General features: G+C 45.5%; 1 long non-coding RNA gene across 1 annotated transcript in view; it reads right to left on the bottom strand.

Annotated features, from left to right (window-relative positions):
* Nucleotides 1-229: 229 nt before the first annotated feature.
* LOC115081951 overlaps nucleotides 230-8706 on the bottom strand; it is a 55942-nt gene continuing 47465 nt past the window's right edge. The window contains exons 2-3 of the long non-coding RNA XR_003854043.1: nucleotides 3060-3122; nucleotides 230-520 (exon numbers count right to left, since the gene is read on the bottom strand). This is a non-coding gene — a long non-coding RNA (uncharacterized LOC115081951). The remainder of the gene's footprint in view (nucleotides 521-3059; nucleotides 3123-8706) is intronic.

Here is an 8706-nt window from a genome sequence, read left to right as displayed (position 1 = left end):
TATGCCTTAGAAACGAGCCTGAGCTGCCACAGGAAAGCCTTAGTAATTAGTCATTCATCGTGTTCACAATCATAAAATTATACTTTTAGCTATAGGGATATGAAAGCAATATGCTATGAGAGGTTTGGTTGTGTATATAGCACCTGTTTAATTATGTTCTCAGTGAAAGGATAAAATCACAGAACCCTTACCCAATTTTCCACTTTATAAATTTCTTATTTTATAAAAAAAAAAGTTTAGCTCATCTTCTAAAGCAATTTCTGACACATATGTTGCCTGGTTATGTATTTAGAGAATGCATCATTCTAAAGGAAGCTGAGAAACCCTGGAGAAGGATATTCTGACTTTTAACACAGGAAACTTTGGTTAGTCACAATAATAATGCATCTGGAATATTTCCTTGAGCAGAGGCAATCTGATGGCTTGCACTTCAGACATCTGAGCTTGCATGTCAGCAGAGACTTACAGTAGCCTATGTGCTCTGCTATTGAATAACAGTATCTATTCTCCATGGCAACTCCTGTAATATAGATATAACAAAAAATGCCAGATTAAAGAGAACCCAAAAATAAATATACATATACATCTAGTTCTCAAGGTATCCCACAGGATTATTTTGATATAATTTTGAACTTTATAATAGGCACTACTGGTGCATTCATCTTCATTGCCTCTCTTTTAATCATCAGTCCATGTCTGTCAATCATGTGCAAAGTCCTTTAGTGCACTAAACATTTTTTGCAGATAAAATTATGAAAACCACTTATTATCAAACAAATTTTAGAGTTCAGTAGAAGTGGTGACCATCAGGCATATTTACATCATTGGGAACTATTTCGGATATATTCTTTGAATTCTTCCTCTCCGGGAGGACTTAATTTGTAGATAGAATGGTACTCCATCACTTAATGGATAGTCCCCTTGATTAATTAAAAATCAGGATTTGAGGAAGTGATCAGCTGTTCCCATGAGATTGACGTGAGCAGTGATGTAATTGCCATTGATTTTATATTCAAGTCCCTCACTATCATTTTCAGTGCCATTTCAAAACATAGATGCTGTCATAATGAAGGTTCCTTTGCTTGTTTTTTGCTGCTAAAAGGTTTTTCCCTACTACGTCTTGGTAAGTTTTTACAAAGTGCTATTGACAGGTAGTTTTTAAAAAACACTCATTGTATAATGCGCATGTCTGCTTGTAGCAAAAAGAGCAGAGACTGTGGTTTAAAAACTGGATATCTCCTGAGGCAGATCATTTTTGAAACACAGACCCGTATCAGGGTGTATGATATGAAAGTTACAAAGGATTGAGCAATAGTAACTAATCAAGGAGATAAGTTGTTTTCATAATTTTATTTGCAAAAAAAAAAAAAAAAGCTTAAAAAAAGGTTTAGTACACTAAAAGACTTTGCACATGATTGATGTTTGATGATTGCTGGCAGTCAAAGTGCCTCCCAATTAAACTCCATACCAGGTTTTCTTCCAAAACAAAGAACTTTTATTCCTGGGGTAGAAGCACTACACTGTTTACAAAGATTTCAAAGTGGGTATTAAAATTTAGTTGAATTATTCAAAGTTCACAGGCTTCACAGCCAAGATAAAAATTTCACCAAACACAATCAGCAATATGTTGTAATCAACCTTAAAAAGTAGTCTGGTTCCTTTCTACCATTTTATCTCATTCCTCGCTATTCTCACTTAGCAATATATTACTCAAATTTCTACTAGATCCCATGAATACACTAGGCACTATATCCCACCCCACTCTCAATAGTACACCTCACACACCTCTTCCCTAAGGAAACGCGCTCTATCCACAGCGGGCCCGTCTCTCTGGAATTCCCTACCACCGGACCTCCGCCTTGAGCCGTGCCATTCTACTTTTAAAGAGAAACTCAAGACTTGGCTCTTCCGTCAAGCCTTCCCTGAGAGCTAAAAACAAGAAGAACAACACCTATCCTGCCTGACGGCAATGATACAATGTTTATATTGCTTCAGTTATATGTTTCATGTTTGGGTTACTAAGCTGATCCTAGTTGTTTCATAATAGATTGTATTTTTATTATAGATTATCCGTTCATTATATTCGATATGTTCCTTGTAAATCGCCTCCCCGGCGATAGTTATTTCTGTTAAATGTGAACCAGAGTGATATGTATTGTATACAGGAACCTCCGGTATATAAAAACCATAAATAAATAAATAAATAAATAAATCTCTACTCCCAAAATAAGACCAACCCTCACACATGGGCCGGAGTACTACCTTTTTCCTAGGCAGCATCCATGGACCTCCCCGGCATCCTTGACATACTCCTTCTTATGAGCTTTTTCTTCTTATCCTTCCTCTACTTCCCTTTTGGAAAAAGCAAACCCTTTTCCTGTGGGCAAACCCAGATTGGGTTCCAGGGTAATCCTTTATGAAAAGGATCGCTCTTCAACCTTGGGCCTCTCCTCTTGAGTGGAAAGTCTCTGCAGGGTCCACTTCAAAACAAGAGGGGTCCACAGGCCTACCAGCTCCTCCCCATCCTTAATCCATGATGGGGTCTCTTTGAATCTCCTCCTGCCAAACCTCGCACCAAGATTATAGCTCTCTTGGATAATCTTCTAGAGGGTGCTCTTACCAACCCTTTTAAAGGAACCCAAACTCTTAACCACTTTATCTAGAACATTCCTAAGGACCTAATTACTACCAGTTCTGTTACCACTTATGTTTGTCATCTGGTGGAAATTTACTGGTAATCCATGTATAAAATTTTACCATTTCCAGTTTTTCCAGAGCGTCAACATTAGGGATCCCCCACTCAGTCCTTACTCAAAGATGTGGACCCAATCTGGGGGTCTCGTCAAAACTTCCCCCACCTAAAACTGTGATTTTGGTCCTCCATTATTATAAAAAAACATGTCAACAGATCAGATACCACAGAAAACCGTTAAATATATGCAATAGCAAAGTACAATTTAACCAACACTCTAGGCATTATCCAATAAGGTGCCATTTTAACAAGAGTAACCCCCTCCATTCATGGAAAGGCACTCTGGGCACACCTCTTTCATCTTTACCTATGCTCCATCAGCTCCTCCATCGGGTTCACCATCTTCCATTCAGGACCCAGGGCATAGGACCTGCAAAATACAAAACAAAGACACCACTTTTCTCTATGCAGTATGCTCATGAGACACATTACTGTAAAATTATTCATTTGGATTAAATTAATTCTCTTCTTACGGAGTGTCACATACTACATCATAGTTCCTCATGTCCCAGTTGTCATTTCTGCATCCCAGTTTGGGCTGCATCGACACACCACCAAGGTAGACAACTTAGCAAGACAAATTCTGAGGTCTGAATTTCCTGCCCCTCACAGTAGATATATTGAAGCTGGGTAAGTCATTCCACAGCTAAAACTTACCTGAATAAAACAAACAAAAAAAAAAAAAGGCGTTCTAGATGGGACTTAAGTTTAGCCAGGTGGTATCAGCACTACCCAGCAAAACTTAGCCAGGTTAGTCTGGTCAGATTAGAAGGGAGTCCCAAAGTTAGCCAGGTATATTCAACAGGAGGCTTTACCTGGTTAAGTCCCACTGAATATCCTGGCTAAACTTAGCTAGGTAACTTTACCCTGCTAATTTGCCACTGCCTGCCTTGCTGAAACTTAACCTCAACGTGTCTTTGAAAATAATCTCATGTCGATTAAAATGTTATGAGTGATGACGCTGGTCGTCAATGCTCTGGGCTCAGGCTCTGCAAGGCTGTGCTATTTCAGAGTTGGGGAACTAAGTCAGAGCACTAAACTCCAGCCACGCATAAAATGGCAAATCAAATGTGTCCTTAAAAAATGTAGGTTGTCAGAAAAAAATCTGGCAGACTGTCTGTAAAAAAAACAAAGCAAAACACATTTTTAGAAGGTGGCAATCCTGCACACCATGACAGGAGAAGAGGCACCAAGACTCACACTGCTCCATGACTAGAAGAGCCACTGCTAGAATTGCCCTGTCTCCACAGTCTGAAAGCAACAACAGCACAGATTAGACTGAATCAACTGAGAAACCACCATACATCAGCAAAACTGGCTCATTGTAAACACCATCAAACCCTATCTACTAGGAGGATTACAGTGAAGTATTATAAAATGCATTTATTTAATGAGCAGAGTGTTGCGTCGAAGGTGGTCCCTTGGGCCGAGGTGGGGTTGACACAAGCCATAGGTAGGGACGTACAGGTCCCCACCATTGGCAGGCAGAGTGGGCTGATAGATAGAGGCCGCTGGAGCTTCACCTATACCAATTCTCGTTCCCCGCGGGTTGAGCCTTTGGGTGCCGAGGCTGGCAGGGCCTCTTTATGTAGTCGAGGTGAAAGTCAGTTCAGCCCAGAGACATCAGGTGAGAGATGGTACAGTCTTACTCTGAACAGGGTAGTGTCCTTGAAACTCGGGCACCAATGGAACAGAGGCAGACAGGGGGTGCTCGAGCAAGAGCAGGCCGAAGCTCTTGTAAGCTGGAGAAGCATCGAAGAGCAGACTTAAGTCAGGGCTGGCGGCAATCCGAATGCAGTGGCAAGCAAAGCTGAGGTCTGATCATGTAGATAGTCAATAGCATAGTCAGGCGAAGCAGAGGTCTGGGTCTGGAGATAAGCATTAGCATAGTCAGGCGAAGCAGAGGTCTGGGTCTGGAGATAGGCAATAGCGTAATCAGACGAAGCAGAGGTCTGGGTCTGGAGAAAGGCAATAGCGTAATCAGGCAAAGCAGAGGTCTGGGTCTGGAGAAAGGCAATAGCGTAGTCAGGCGAAGCAGAGGTCTGGGTCTGGAGATAGGCAATAGCATAGTCAGGCGAAGCACAGGTCTGGATCTGGAGAAAGGCAATAGCATAGTCAGGCGAAGCAGAGGTCTAGGTCTGGAGATAGGCAATAGCGTAGTCAGGCGAAGCAGAGGTCTGGGTCTGGAAATAGGCAATAGCATAGTCAGGCGAAGCACAGGTCTGGGTCTGGAGAAAGGCAATAGCATAGTCAGGCGAAGCAGAGGTCTAGGTCTGGAGATAGGCAATAGCGTAGTCAGGCGAAGCAGAGGTCTGATCATAGAGATAGACAATAGCATAGTCAGGCGAAGCAGAGGTCTGGGTCTGGAGATAGGCAATAGCATAGTCAGGCGAAGCAGAGGTCTGGGTCTGGAGATAAGCATTAGCGTAGTCAGGCGAAGCAGAGGTCTGGGTCTGGAGATAGGCAATAGCATAGTCAGGCGAAGCACAGGTCTGGGTCTGGAGAAAGGCAATAGCATAGTCAGGCGAAGCAGAGGTCTGGGTCTGGAGATAGGCAATAGCATAGTCAGGCGAAGCAGAGGTCTGGGTCTGGAGATAAGCATTAGCGTAGTCAGGCGAAGCAGAGGTCTGGGTCTGGAGATAGGCAATAGCATAGTCAGGCGAAGCACAGGTCTGGGTCTGGAGAAAGGCAATAGCATAGTCAGGCGAAGCAGAGGTCTAGGTCTGGAGATAGGCAATAGCGTAGTCAGGCGAAGCAGAGGTCTGATCATGGAGATAGACAATAGCATAGTCAGACGAAGCAGAGGTCTAGGTCTGGAGATAGGCAATAGCGTAGTCAGGCGAAGCAGAGGTCTGATCATGGAGATAGACAATAGCATAGTCAGACGAAGCAGAGGTCTGGGTCTGGAGATAGGCAATAGCATAGTCAGGCGAAGCACAGGTCTGGGTCTGGAGAAAGGCAATAGCATAGTCAGGCGAAGCAGAGGTCTAGGTCTGGAGATAGGCAATAGCGTAGTCAGGCGAAGCAGAGGTCTGATCATGGAGATAGACAATAGCATAGTCAGGCGAAGCAGAGGTCTGGGTCTGGAGATAGGCAATAGCATAGTCAGGCGAAGCAGAGGTCTGGGTCTGGAGATAAGCATTAGCGTAGTCAGGCGAAGCAGAGGTCTGGGTCTGGAGATAGGCAATAGCATAGTCAGACGAAGCAGAGGTCTGGGTCTGGAGAAAGGCAATAGCGTAATCAGGCAAAGCAGAGGTCTGGGTCTGGAGAAAGGCAATAGCGTAGTCAGGCGAAGCACAGGTCTGGGTCTGGAGATAGGCAATAGCATAGTCAGGCGAAGCACAGGTCTGGGTCTGGAGAAAGGCAATAGCATAGGCAGGTGAAGCAGAGGTCTAGGTCTGGAGATAGGCAATAGCGTAGTCAGGCAAAGCAGGGGTCCAGGCTTGGAGTGGTGTGGTCAGGCGAAGCAGAGGTTCAGGCTTGGAGAGAGTCAATCCAAGGTATGAAACAAGGTAGGAACAAGGAGACAGGAACCAGGAACAACGAGGAACAGGAATGCAGAGATGAGATGAATCTCTAGGAAGCAACGAGTTCTCGACCAGCGAGGAGACCTGTTGCAAAGGCAATGCTAGGGAGTGTAGCCTGAGCTTAAATACTGTAGCTGGGTTGACGTCATCATCCGGAGCCACGGCTAGGTTCCCGCCGCAGCCCTACTTAAACATCAATGGTGGCATGCGTGCCTAGGGAGGGGTGCAGTGCGAGTAGCAGCGTCTCTCTCTGGGCCATAAGGAGAGGCCCAACGAAAAGTGGCAGCAGGACCAGGAACGCCAGGATTGCAGCAGAGCCGGAGGCACCGGGGAAGGCGTGAGCGATCCATCCTTCTTGGTCATAAAAAAGAATCCTGCCCTGGCAGGAGAGGTAGAGGGGCGGATGAATCCCTTCGCAAGGTTTTCTTGGATGTAGTCTGTCATAGCCTTTGTCTCCGGGAGATACAGATGATAGGGCTGATAGACAGAGGCCGCTGGAGCTTCACCTATTCCAACCCTCGCTCGCCGCGGGTTGAGCCTTTGGGTGCCGGGGCTGGCAGGACTTAGGTGGACCTCTGTATGTAGTCAAGGTGAAAATTGGTTGAGCCCAGAGACAGCAGGTGAGAGATGGTACAGTTTTACTCTGGACAGGGTAGTGTCCTTGAAACTCGAGTGGAACAGAGGCAGACAGGGGGCACTCGAACAAGAGCATGCCGAAGCCTGAGTAAACCACGTCCAGGGAGTAAGCTGGAGAAGCATCGAAGAGCAGGCTTAAGTTAGGGCTGGTGGAAATCCGAAGGCAGTGGCAAGCAAGTCTGAGGTCTGATCATGGAGATAGTCAATAGCAAAGTCAGGCAAAGCAGAGGTCTGGAGATAGGCAATAACGTAGTCAGGCGAAGCTGAGGTCTAGGTCTGGAGATAGGCAATAACATAGCCAGGTGAAGCAGAGGTCTGGGTCTGGAGATAGGCAATAGCATAGTCAGGCGAAGCAGAGGTCTAGATCTGGAGATAGGCAATAGCGTAGTCAAGCGAAGCAGTCGTCCGGGCTTGGAGAGAGTCAATGGCATGGTCAGGCAAAACAGAGGTCCGGGCTTGGAGAGAGTCAATGGCATGGTTAGGTGAAGCAGAGATCTGGGTTTGGAGAGAGTCAATGGCGTGGTCAGGCGAAGCAGAGGTCCGGGCTTGGAGAGAGTCAAGGCGAGGTATGAAGCAAGGTAGGAACAAGGAGACAGGAATAACGAGGAACAGGAATGCAGAGATGAGACGAATCTCTAAGAAGCAACGAGTACTCGACCAGCGAGGAGACCTGTTGCAAAGGCAACGCTAGGGAGCGGAGCCTGAGCTTAAATACTGTAGCTGGGTTGATGTCATCATCCGGGGTTGCGGTTAGTTTCCCGCCGTAATTTCTACGGCGTGCGCATGTGCCAAGGGAGGGGCGCGGTGCAAGTAGCAGCGTCTCTCCATGGGCCAAGTGGAGAGGCCCAATGAGAAATGGCAGCAGGACTGGGAATGCCAGGGACTGCGGCAGAGCTGGAGGCACCAGAGAAACCCAAGGACGGAGCTGATGGCCCATCGCCGCCAGCGAGGAGGAACCAGGAGCTGGAATCACTGTAGAAAGGTGAGGGGGCCGTGCCGCGGGTCTGCCACGGACGGCACGCGTAACACACAGTCCCCTTATATTTTATACAACGTGAGATGTACATATACACATTTTGTTAGAGGGAATCCTAAATCTTTTCTATAGAACTCTTTTGAAAAAAGCAAATATTTTGGGAATGCAGTTTATACTTCATAAGCTACATTCCCCTACAAATTAGAGTCAATTCTTCTTTTCCTCCTTTTGAATTTTAGGCCAAAACCATTGCTGCTCAATTTCATTTGTACTTTAGTAGTCTGTTGAAATGTACATTGTTAAATAGCACTCAGAGGATATTTGCACACAGACTGATATCCCCAGAGGTGTTTTAACTGGCCAGGGTCTCTTGAACTCCCATACTCATATTTATGAATAAAAAGAATACACTTAGAGTAGATCCATTAATGTGTGTTATTTTAGCAAGGTCACCACAGGTAACCTCTCAAATATAATAGGTAGTTTATTTCAGATGATTCATGAAACTAATGATATGCCGAGTGCAGTCACGCTCTGCATATCACTAGTTTTATAGTTTTCCCTGCACTAAGCAATCCAAAATAACAGAATTGGTTAGCACAGGAAAAACACTCCCCACATCCTGGCATTTCCAGAGCAACCCCTCCCTCCCAACTTCTAACACTAAGCTCTTCTCCCATCATTCCAATCCCCAGGGTAGCCTCAATACACCCTACCCCACCCATGATCCTTCCCTTTGGTAGTCTCACTGCACTCCTGATCGATCCCACCTCCCTGCCCACAGAAGCCTCCAAGTAACTCTCTCGATTACCCTA

Source organism: Rhinatrema bivittatum, chromosome 1 (genome assembly GCF_901001135.1).
Source record: "Rhinatrema bivittatum chromosome 1, aRhiBiv1.1, whole genome shotgun sequence".
NCBI lineage: Eukaryota > Metazoa > Chordata > Amphibia > Gymnophiona > Rhinatrematidae > Rhinatrema > Rhinatrema bivittatum.
Note: the sequence above shows the minus strand (reverse complement) of the source record. Positions and strands in the feature narration are given on the sequence as shown.